Source organism: Mytilus californianus, unplaced genomic scaffold, assembly GCF_021869535.1.
Source record: "Mytilus californianus isolate M0D057914Y unplaced genomic scaffold, xbMytCali1.0.p SCAF_20, whole genome shotgun sequence".
Lineage (NCBI taxonomy): Eukaryota > Metazoa > Mollusca > Bivalvia > Mytilida > Mytilidae > Mytilus > Mytilus californianus.
Genome location: NW_026262669.1, coordinates 9,671,248 through 9,683,663, shown reverse-complemented (window position 1 = coordinate 9,683,663; position 12,416 = coordinate 9,671,248). Strand labels below are relative to the sequence as shown.

General features: G+C 33.4%; 1 pseudogene; it reads left to right on the top strand.

Annotated features, from left to right (window-relative positions):
* The first annotated feature begins 248 nt into the window (after nt 1-248).
* LOC127731830 (beta-1,3-glucan-binding protein-like) lies at nt 249-10,513 on the top strand (annotated as a pseudogene).
* The last annotated feature ends 1,903 nt before the right edge of the window (nt 10,514-12,416 follow it).

Sequence of the window (12,416 nt, the reverse complement as noted above, 5' to 3'; positions counted from 1 at the left end):
TTAAAGACTCAGGAAAACAATCCAAAATAAAAATCCAGGTTGATATTATGTGCTTACGAATGGTCAAACATATTCTACTCCACTACTGTCATCCGTCGTGGTTTTAATACAAATTTAAAGTCCGGTAATTAATTGCAATCGCTGAAGTCAAATTCGTAAAGAAGAGGACGAGATTGTGGCTTTGACAGTTGTAAGATATCCGCAGTCATCTGGGACACAGATATGTCATCACGGTCAACCAAATCACTATGGCGTCTGTACAAATTTCGAATGGTAACTTTTGTACAGTGTAACAGCACAAGAACAAACTTTAAACTCAGTTGGAAAGGAATGAATTTATCAGATCGATACAAGGCACAAACACAACTAACTTACTTTTTGCGAGGCTATTGATTGATTGTTTGATTGATAGTTAATTGCAAATCCTCAAGGTGCACATATAAATCAATGCATATTAAAGAGGAGTGGAACTTTATTGTCCCTATCAGTATATAATTGGGGGCTTTTAGCAGGAAAGGCTTACATATTTGTTTTTTGTTCATTATTTTGTACATAAATTAGGCCGTTAGTTTTTCTCGTTTAAATTGTTTTACATTTGTCATTTCTGGCCCTTCTATAGCTAACTATGCGGTATGGGCTTTGCTCGTTGTTGGAGGCCGTACGGTGACTTACAGTTGTTGATTTCTGTGTCATTTGGTCTCTTGTAGAGAGTTGTCTTATTGGCAATTATACCATATCTTCTTTTTTATATTTGAAATAATCTCTGAATCTCCATTGAGATTGTATTCCCAATTTTACTAGTTCGGATTTACTTATATCACAAATATTCAAATATACACGTACCTGTAACACATTTCTAGCATGCGAACACCAGTCCTCCAATACACAATATGGCACCAATTCCACAAAGAACAGCGGTAGCGACGATAGCCCCTATAGCCATACTGAAATATATTAGTTAATACAAACAGTGCAAATATAAAGTATACATACATTTTACTGGAACACATGCAGATGTAATTGAGGCAGCCGTTATGTCCAATGTCAAATGTCCAAATAAAAGACTTGATATTTATTTTCGCCAGCTATGTCCTTTCTTAATAAAATCAACCAACCAGATCACAATGTTTACCTACTGCTATTGAATATATTGATTAATGGTATATACTGATAAGTAAAACAGCATGAAGTTCGTTATTTCTGACAGCTGAGTATTAAACCTACTACTAGGTAGTGTTTAGCTACCTTGACTATCTATGAGAGTATCGCACGGTCGGTTTTTAAACCTGTTTGTCTGTTCTATAAAACATGCGTTGCATACTTGAATTTGTTTAGTCATGGAACTTGTTTTATATTATTTGTTTTATCTATGGTCTCGACTCAGTGACAAACTATGCAATCGAGCCTTCGGAAAGTTACTTTCAGAGATGTAACTAATGCTTTTGCAAGACGTTTTAATGTCATCAACTCAACTACAAATCGTTGAATTAACGAAACTTATTAACCGGATCTGGTAAAGACCACAAGTTATAACGATGCCAAGCAAACAGTAATAACGACAATCGTCAATCAAATTATATCGGACAACGTCATTAACGGAACCGATTTATGATTTACTAGCGCTGGATAATTATAAATGCATTCATGCTTTCTTCTCTTATTAGAACATTTTGTGTTAAAGACAGGTTTTATTGTGTGTTATTGGTTCATGATATATGATCTAGACGGGCAAGATGGGGGTTGCGCACGTTCAACTGGTCTAATCAACTCCATGTTGTGCTTGCATTGTGGTAAACCTTCTGTCCGTTATATGGTTTTACTGTACTTACCTAGTTGGTGCGTTCGAAGCTGCAGCATTGTCATTTTGTATAGATCCTAGAACAGAAATATTACAAATTAAATACAGTGTAATAACGTAAAACGTATTTGTGATGTTATTGTTCTTTTTATTGTTCTTTATATATTTTAAACCTTTGTTGTTTAGTCCTTTTTTTGTAATATTCTTTTGACGTGTCTCGGTATTCATCCATCCAGCCATCGTGTTATTGTGCTATGGTCGTTTTTTGCATTCTTGTCTTTTTTGCTTATTTACTCTGTCTATAGAGTGTTTATATGCCAGTTTGCTTTTCTTTGTTGACATAGTTGCTTGTTTTTATAGTAATTAAGATAAAAACACCATGTTGACCACCGTACCCCAATGTTTGACATTTTTCCTAGCATGTCTGTTTGTTTGGCTCATACATTGCTGTCAATATAATGGAATTATGCGACTGCCATTCGTTTGATGTATGTGAACTTTTGATTTTGTCATTTGATGAGATGAAGTACTATCCGTTTTGAATTTTCCATGGAGTATTTTTTTCATTTTACTTTTCACTCAGTTTACACCTCCGGTATCTTTCGTCTCTCTTTTTTAAACATTCAAACTAACCAGCAATACGTCATTTTGTACAGACTGTTTATGACGTCTTTATGATAAATCAGTTAAATGTGTAAGGATTGAAACTTAAGTTTTGAAAACACATTGTTGTTTTTTGTTGTTGTTGTTACTAGCTTTGAACTATTTGTAATTGTTTTTTTTTTGTTTGCTTCGTATTTTATTGATCTGATAAGTCAACGGATTTTCAAATGGATTTCCAATTAAAACATCGGCGGGAGGGTTGACGGCCGCTGTCAACAGTTTCCGTGCGATAACGTATGAACACGGGGTTCTTATGAACCTTTTGATTATTTTCCAATTTAGATGTGTTGTTACTGTATACATTGTTCTAACTGTAGACAGTGTTGTTACTGGGGACATTGGTGTAACTGATGTAAAATGGAGGTTAAGTTCGATATTGACGATTTCCACTTTCAACGTTCAGGAGTTATAAACATTGAAAAATTGAAAAATGGCAAGACCCAAATAAACATTAAAAATATGGTCATTCTGAAAGCCTCTTGTTATTTTTTCTAATACTTCTGTTATAGGTTGGGTGCGTTATACAAGTCATTATAAAGCAAAATAAGACCAGCTTCTTTTATAGCGTTACTTAGGTTACGCGGCGATATTCTGATGATTTTATGTTTCTACTTTAAATTATTGATTGATTGTTTCATTTCTGGAGCAACGATTGTATATGACAATATGAAAACCATAAACATGTAATGTTTTAACAATATGATGTTTTAACTTTTTTTATTCTGTAGAACTGGGGATTTCAATACTACACTAACAACAGAAGCAACAGTTATGTAAAACATTCAAACGTTTAATTACTGATAAGTATTTACAACAACTGTGTCTATGCCTCTGCTGGTGGACGTTTTTTCCCTGAGGGTATCACCAGCCCAGTAGTCTACACTTCGGTGTTGACATGAAATATCGATAATATTGTTTTTTTTATATAAAGTTACTTATTAAAAGACTTGAATTATTCGAAATACTAAGGATTGTTTGCCTCCAGGTACAGATAACCTTAGCCATATTTGTACAACCTTGGGGAATTTTGTTCTCAATTCTCTTCAACAATCTACTTTATTTGGCTTTTCAATTTTTATTCGAGCGTCACTGTAAGTCTTGTATAGACGTAACGCGCGTTTGACGTAATATAAATTATAAGCCTGGTACCTTTGATATTTATTTAGTGGTGTTATTTCTTATTTATGTGTTTACTGTTGTTGTAAATGACTTTTGGTTTTATGAGTTGAGGATTATGCCAGGCAATGGGCTAAACGCGAGAAAGAAGACGTAGATACTCTTTCCGAATGGATTAAGGCTGTGAGGTCGTTGATACAAATCAGAATTAAGAAACTAAATGGGTCTATCAATACCCACGCTACGTCAATTTTTAAAAACCCAAATGTTGCAAAACATTTGTCCTACCTCCATGACACATATGTTGTTGTCCCTGCAGATAAAGCTCCAAACAACATCGTTTGTGTGTGTAAATATCATTACATAAACTGCTTGATAAATGAATTAGGTATTGACAATTCATTTGGAAACTCAACATATACCCTCACGACACTTACCAAAAAGGAAATCCTGGATAATCATAGGTCTGTTCTATGTTCCTTTGGAATTTAGACCAAAGATGAAGATCTTCCATCACTGTATTGGATACCTAAACTACAAAAGTGTCCTTACAAACAACGGTATATTGCTGGATCTTCCAAGTGCTCCACGAAACCTCTTTCTAAATTATTAACATCTATTTTATCAGAAATCAAAGCCGGGCTCCAAAGTTAATGTGAAACTGCCTATTCTAGAGATGGCGTGAATCAGATGTGAATACTAAAAAAATCCAAAGATCTTTTAGAGTAAATACAATCTAAGACTCTCTCATCTTGCAATAGTATTAAAACATTTGACTGTTCTCCACTTTAGACAAGTATTCCCCATTCCAAACTAAAAGGCAAATTGAAAGAGTTGGTATACTTAGTTTCATTAAAAAGAATGGCGAACGTAGATACAAGTATCTTGTCTTGGGGAGGGATAAATCCTACTTTGTAAAGAATCACTCTAATTCAAACAAAAAATTCACTAAAACTGACATTTTCAAGATGCTTGATTTCTTGATTGACCACATATTTGTTACGTTTGGAGGACGTGTTTTTCAACAGACTGTCGGAATTCCAATGGGAACCAATTGTGCCCCTCTTCTTGCCGACTTGTTTCTTTATTATTATGAGGCTGACTTCATACAGGAACTTCTTTGGAAGAAAGATAAGAAGTTAGCAATATCCTTTAACTTTACGTTCCGCTATATAGATGTTGTTCTCTCACTAAATGATACAAAATTTGGTGACTATGTTGAACGAATCTATCCCATCGAACTAGAGATAAAGGATACTAGAGGAGTACAGTTAAGTCTGCCTCATATCTTGACTTACATCTAGAAATTGACAATGAGGGTCGGTTGAAAACAAAACTTTACGACAAAAGAGATGATTTCAGCTTCCCAATTGTGGACTTTCCATTTCTATGTAGCAAAATTCCAACAGCGCCTGCATACTGAGTATATATCTCCCAATTGATACGATATTCCGGGCTTGTATTTCCAATCATGATTTCCTTGATAGAGGATTGCTGCTCACAAGGACGCTATTAAACCAAGAGTTTCAAATGAAATCATCCCTTCGTAAATTTTACGGACGCTATCACGAGTTGGTTGACCGTTATGGAATAACCGTTTCACAGATGATATCGGATATGTTTCTTATGTCGTAACTGCAATACCCTTCCCTTTCACGAATGTGACCTACCGAATTAGACTATTTACCGGATTTGTAATAACATAAGCAACACGACGGATGCCACATGTGGAGCAGGATCTGCTTACCCTTCTGGAGCACCGGAGATCACCCCCAGTTTGTTGTGGGGTTCGTGTTGCTTAGACTAGTTTTCTATGTTGTGTCATCTGTACTATTATTTGTCTGTTTGTCTTTTTATTTTTGGCCATGGCGTTGTCATTTTTTTTTTCGATCAATGAATTTGAATGTCCCTCTGGTATCTTTCGTCCCTCTTTTGTTTACTCCTTTGTTTTAGGTGTTATTGTCTTACATTAAATTAAATTTATATTCGGAATTGGAAAAAAAGAGAGAACATGTGACATGTAGCAATTGTAATCGAATTTAATACGTTTGACAATGTTTTAAAATAGAAGTAAATAAATGAAAGATCAAAAGGTTTAGAATGTTTCTCTCATTTCCTCTTAGTTATTAAATATAGAACTTGAATTGCTTGACTAGGATCATGAATCAAATTCTCATACAGTTACTTATTTCTTTTTAACAGACACTTACTGCAGATCGTTATGGGGAGCAATTTCTTATGAGTTGTTCTCTTGCTCTTTGGGGTAAGTATTATTAATGTTTATTTTTAAACATTAAGTTTATGTTTTCTAAACAAGAGTACACAAGAGAAGCCTACATGCAAATTGATAAGTCTAATAAATTTACATAACATTTCTCTATCTTGTTGGTTTACCGGTTTAATTGCCCAAATTTGAACTTTTTGATGATAAGTGATAACTTGTTTATGTCAATTTAAATAAATACGGTGTTGTATGCATATAGCAGTCACCGGAACCAATATTCGTTGTATAAATTTACTGTTTGAAAAAACTATGAATCATTCAAAATACTTAGTATTATCTACCTCCAGGCGCAGAAAACCTAAGCCGTGTTTGTCATAATGTTTTGGAATTTTTGGTCCTCAACTTTGTACTTTATTTTGCCTTTCAATTATTTTAATTTGAGCGTCACTAATATGCCTTGTATAGACAATAAGCACGTCTGGCTAGAAAAACTGTAACCCTGGTACCTTTGATTAGTATTCATCTGTAGAGAAGTAGTGAAATCAATAAACATTTGGCGTACACAATTATATTCCTGATATCTGTAAAGAGTTTGTTCATCATTATATTTTATTTTTATATTTCATTAATATGTTACAGGTGGGACACCAGCAGATTTGTGTACCAGCAATGCATTCTGGGGTTGTCAAAGAGACGGATCAGCAAATAACCCGATAAACCCTATACAATCCGAAAGATTAAGGAGTACCAAGGGTTTCACTATGATATATGGAAAAGTTGAAATCGAGGCTAAATTACCTACAGGAGATTGGCTTTGGCCTGGTATATTAAAAACATAGATCGATTTCATCTTAACCTTTATCAGTCAAAAACTCCCTTCATTTAACATATTAATATTATATTAATTTAAATGTGATTTGATAAGAAAGACCATAGCCACACAAAGACTGAGGAGACAAACAAAGGCACTCAGATATTTTTTGTTTTATCTCATACATTCATGAGGTCTATAAAGACATTAATGATGCTAAAATATGTACTAGAATAACAAACTTACCGTATAAATGTTCATCAATGAATGTCATCGTAATTATGAATTGCGCTTTTTGTAGGAAATGTTTCCATATAATTTACAAATATGTAGATGTATTACCCGATTCTCAATTATATTGCTATGTAATTTGATTAACAGACAAACTCATGTTTTTTTTTACAATTGTTCTTTCCGTGGCTATTTAGTTTTACAATTTATGTTGACTTTTTTTTTCATGTAAATAACTTCTTGAGCAAATGCACTTCTTCAACTAAGGTTCAGTTTCGAAGGTTTAAAGCCATGTCGGCAATGTTCGGCAATATTCGTTTTTTTAGAAACCTTACTGAATAATAAGTTCAATATATCAAAAAATGTATAAACATAACTACGGTTCCAAGCTTTGTTAGCCCCATATCCTAAAATATCATTTATATTCGTTCATAAATACCAAACCAATCTGTGGTATCTTTGCAGCTATTTGGATGTTACCCAAAAATAATGCATATGGATCATGGACAGCTTCCGGGGAAATTGATATTGTAGAACCAAGAGGTACTATAAGAGGCAATTTATGAAATCTAGAATCTTTAGGGAGCAATAATTTGAATTGATATAGGGCTGGGAAGAAAACTGTAATTCTGGATTTTCTTTCTACATTGCACATCTGGGACTATCATATTGCTAAGCTTATAGTGGTCCTGGATGTTTTTCTACATTGCACATATAGGACTATCATTTTGCTTTGCTTATAGTGGTCCTGGATGTTTGTCTACATTGCACATCTAGGACTATCATGTTGCTAAGCTTATAGTGGTCCTGGATATTTTTCTACATTGTACCTATGGGACTATCATTTTGCTTAGCTTAAACTGGTCCTGGATGTTTTTCTACATTGCACATCTAGGACTATCATGTTGCTAAGCTTATAGTGGTCCTGGATATTTTTCTACATTGTACCTATGGGACTATCATTTTGCTTAGCTTAAACTGGTCCTGGATGTTTTTCTACATTGCACATCTAGGACTATCATTTTGCTTTGCTTATAGTGGTCCTGGATGTTTTTCTACATTGCATATCTGGGACTATCATTTTGCTTTGCTTATAGTGGGCCTTGATGTTTTTCTGCACGTTGTTAAATATTTAAATGTGTTTGTTCTATAGCTATTTGTAACATTTATGTTATATAACTAAGAACATGTGGTATGAGTGCCAAAGGGACAACTCTCCATCAAAGTCACTATGTAGTTTAAGTCAGCAATTATACCGCGTTTAATTACGACATGACATTATTTTTTTCGTTTAAAGGGCAGCTTAATGTAAACTCCCTTTTAATCTCTTACATCTAATCATTGTCTCTATCTACTTATTAATTTACTTAGCGCTTGACAAGTGAAACCTTTTCCGACAGCTTCCATAAGTTTGCAGTTGAATGGGACGAATCAATGATAAGATAACGTACATTAAACGTATTTACACTTTAGGTATTAACCTGAACTTTGTTTCCTAATGACTTTAGATTTGTTTCCGAATAGCCTTTTGACGTATTCAGCAATTAATTAAAAAAATCATTCTGACTTCATACCTTTTAAATTGTGATGCAACATTTTACGGGAACTTAGTTGTGTGTTTTTCGTTAATGGCGGACAAAGTTGAATACAAGTGTAAAAACGTCTATTATGTTGTTTGATATAAGTATTAGCTCAATAGTTTGGAATTTCGACCAAACAGAAAAAAAGAAAGACAAATAAAATAAAAGATATCTTTATTTTAATATATCTTCTCTAAAAGCATTGATGCTTTTTCGCGAAACAACTCAAAAGTAAGAACCTCCTATAAAAACATTTCATTAAAAGATTACTATTATTTGCCTCGGAGTTCGTAATTTTTGTTATTTCATTTTTTTCTTTGTGGTATTTCCTCAATTTTTGGTTCTTGCCTAGATTTGTTTTCTCTCAATCGTTTAACATCGGTAAACTGCTGTTGTTTTTTTCTTAGAAAGTCACACTCATACATACATAATTGTTACTCTATTTTTTTATCATACTCTTAATTCCTTAAATCATATTTCTTAACTTCAGATTTACAATTTACAAAAGAAATCCTGAAAACTGTCCCGCCACAAGGTGGTTTCTGGGAGTTAGGAGAATTTGACAAGAATCAACCTGGCATGGACAATCCATGGCAAGGAGCTACCAGAATGGCACCATTTGACCAGGAGGTACTTTATATAAATATATGGAATAAAATATGTTTTACTTATTCGGTTAGATTATTATGTAGATGAAACGCACGTGTCACGCGCAATTTTGAAGCCTGATCTTTGATTACATTTATTAATTGGCTTGGGTGCTTTTAACAGGAGAAACTCTGAGTAGTTAAATAACTCTTACTTAAGAAACCATTTATAAAAAAAAAAATAGAACGAGAATAATAATGCCATCTTTTGTCGTTACGTTTGTTATCAAATCACACCTGAGGTATTCACTTCTTTTTGTTCCAATGTCAGTTTCAATGATTATCGTATTTGGAACATATTTTTGTTAAATTCGGTCTTCAGTGCTTTTCAACGTTATACTTGATTTGGCGTATTAACTTTTTTGATTAGAGCCTTGCTAATGAGTGTAGACGAAACGTGGATTAAGCGTGCGCAATTTTAAGCCTGGTTATCGTATCTTTGTGTTTGATTTTTACGATTACTGGGTCAATGCCACTGCTGGTTTAAGTATACTCCCCGGGTGTATCTAAGTCCAGTAGTCAACTTTTGTGTTGACAGGATATATCACTTATATAGTCACCTTATAAATGTATCGTTTGCACAATTATAAAATATTCGATTAACTTAAAAATGTCTTCCCCGGGAATAGATAATTACATATCCCGTGTTTGGCATGATCGTTTGGGGAAATCGTTCTCCAATGATATTCAACTTTTTACTTGATTTGGCATTTTAATTTTCTATCAGAACGTCACTCATCAGTATTGTATAAATGAAATGCCAGTCTGGCGTGCAAAATTTGAGCATTACTTAAGCTCACCAGTGATGCTCGAATCAAACATCAAATATTGTAAAAAGGTCAAAACAAGTGCAGAGCATTAATAACCCAAAATCCCCAAACGGTTATCCCAAATACGGATTCGGTTATCTTATATGTCTGGGGTAGAAAATTCTCAATATTTCGATGAATTATAAGTGTTACAAACTTTAAAATTATGAATAAGACTATATCAGGCAAGTTAAGAATAAGGCAGGATAAAGAAAAACTTGTTTACGCATGATAGGAAGCTATCTTTGATTAATTGTGTTCACCCTAACTTGTGATTGAACATATATAAACTCACTGACTCAATAAACAAGTCAAACACTTGTATACACGTAAAACATATGTCTTATGGGTATGCACATGCGCAAAATTAAGGTATAGTGTAATTATTTTTTTTTTTTTATCTGTTCAGTTCTATTTGATTTTGAACGTCGATGTAGGTGGCCTCGGTTATTTCCCTAACTCATGAAAAAATACACCCAATGCAAAACCATGGAGTGATAGTTCAGCTTCTATTGCAAGGGATTTCTGGAATGCAAAAGACCAATGGTACCCAACATGGAACCCTAATACAAATGGAGGCGAAGATGCTGCACTTCAAGTCAACTATATCAAAGTATGGAAGATGAAAACATAATCACTATCATAATGAAGGCGAAGATGCCGCACTTCTAGTCAACTATATAAAAGTATGGAAGATGAAAGCCTGATTTGAAAATTTGATGAATGAAATATGTTTACGCAGGTAGGTTAAGGAACTTTGCAACGTAAATAGTGGCAACAATATGATATATCAAGAATAAATTTGTTTAATTCAAAATTCAGGAATCTAAGTTGTTGAATTTATATATTCGTGTATTAAGGATTCAGTAAACCGAAATTTTGGTCATGATCGCCTAGGTCACGTGATTTCTACAGAGGTAAAATGCCTTAACCAAATTGGCAAATAACGGGTTACTACACTGAATAAAAATCAAACTTTTTTTTAAACGAATCCTTGTGCTCTACCGTTTATTAATTGTGCTGCGCAATTTTCCAGAAGTGAATAATATTTTAAGTTTATCCGGCAGCATATAACTTTAAATTTGTCCTATTTTGATTACAGTTTCATATATAATAAGCGCGCAGCACTTGTCTATTAGGTTATATCTATAGCTTTCTATTTCAGTTTATTTTTTTGAGAAATATCGTCTCTGGTAACCCGCTTTTTGTAAATTTAGAATCGGTAACTATGGTTTCGATAAATGTGTCTATGTTATTCAAGCGCAATGAAGACTCGTACAATCATCAAAGAACCGCAACTCTGTTTTCACAGTTGATGATGCGGGAATATTGACATTATTGAACCTCAACATGAATTGATCTTATTGACGATATATGTTGAAATTGTTTGACCTTTGTAGTAACCGACGATAATAAAACAAGTTGTCTGTGTTTGATGCCCCTCTTAAGGCTTCAGTTGTATGTAGAATGTTGAATTTTCCCCAATACGGCTACAGTACAGGACTATCAAAATATGTGCAGTTCCACCTTCAGCATAAACATAAATTGTGCTACCAATCTCTATGCAAATTTGGTCGATTAAACTTTGAAGAGTAGTCTTATGGTGTATAGTTTAGTTATCTGAGTTCTAGATATATGTTATGTGTTGTCCTTGGTTATTTTTATGAACCATTTAATTTCCTCCAAGTGATTTATGTTCATATCGGACTCATAATTTTGTGTATAGCAAGATAGCTATATAAATCACTGATCTCTCACTATATAAATCCTTGATCTCTAACTATATAAATCCTTTATTAAATATGGTTCTGTAAATTTATGATAATGGTATGGATTAAAAATTATATAACAGAAGAATAAAAGAAAACAATCAGTTCTGACATATTCAGTTCTGGAATATGTTTGGAAATGAGTATGACATGTTCAATCAGAAGTCTTGCAAAGTATAGAGAACCACTTTATTTTAAATGGAAGAGAATGTGGTATTCAGGATGGGAAAAATGGAATGTTCCTTTTCATCTGTTGCTACACAGACATATTTTTTTCTGGGGGTTGCTGTGTGAAAAAATATTTTCACTTTATTTCCTTCATTTTTGTTATTTTCCAGTTCTTACCAGGCCAGGATATTCATTTTCAAAATTGATGTCGCAGTCAGTACTCGCATACATTCATGACATTTCTTCTATATCATGTATATTGTGTTATCAAGCATCGCATTTCATTTTGTGACAAAAATTTATTGTGATTTCAAAAAATTCTGCATAAATGTGTATGTTTCAGTTACAAGAATGCAAGTTCTTATTATTGCGATACTAACCTAGTCACATTAATTCGCATTCAATAATTTTTGAATTTACAATAAATGTATATAAAGTTTGAGTGGTTTGAAAAAGGGCAATATGTGAAACGGAAGAAAAATAAATAAACATAGAAGTCTCATCTGTGTCTAATTTTGATAATGGAAATGGCAATACTTTACAATCTAATGGAACATACGTATACAAGTTCAACTTTTCTTGCACTAGTAACTGTTTTTA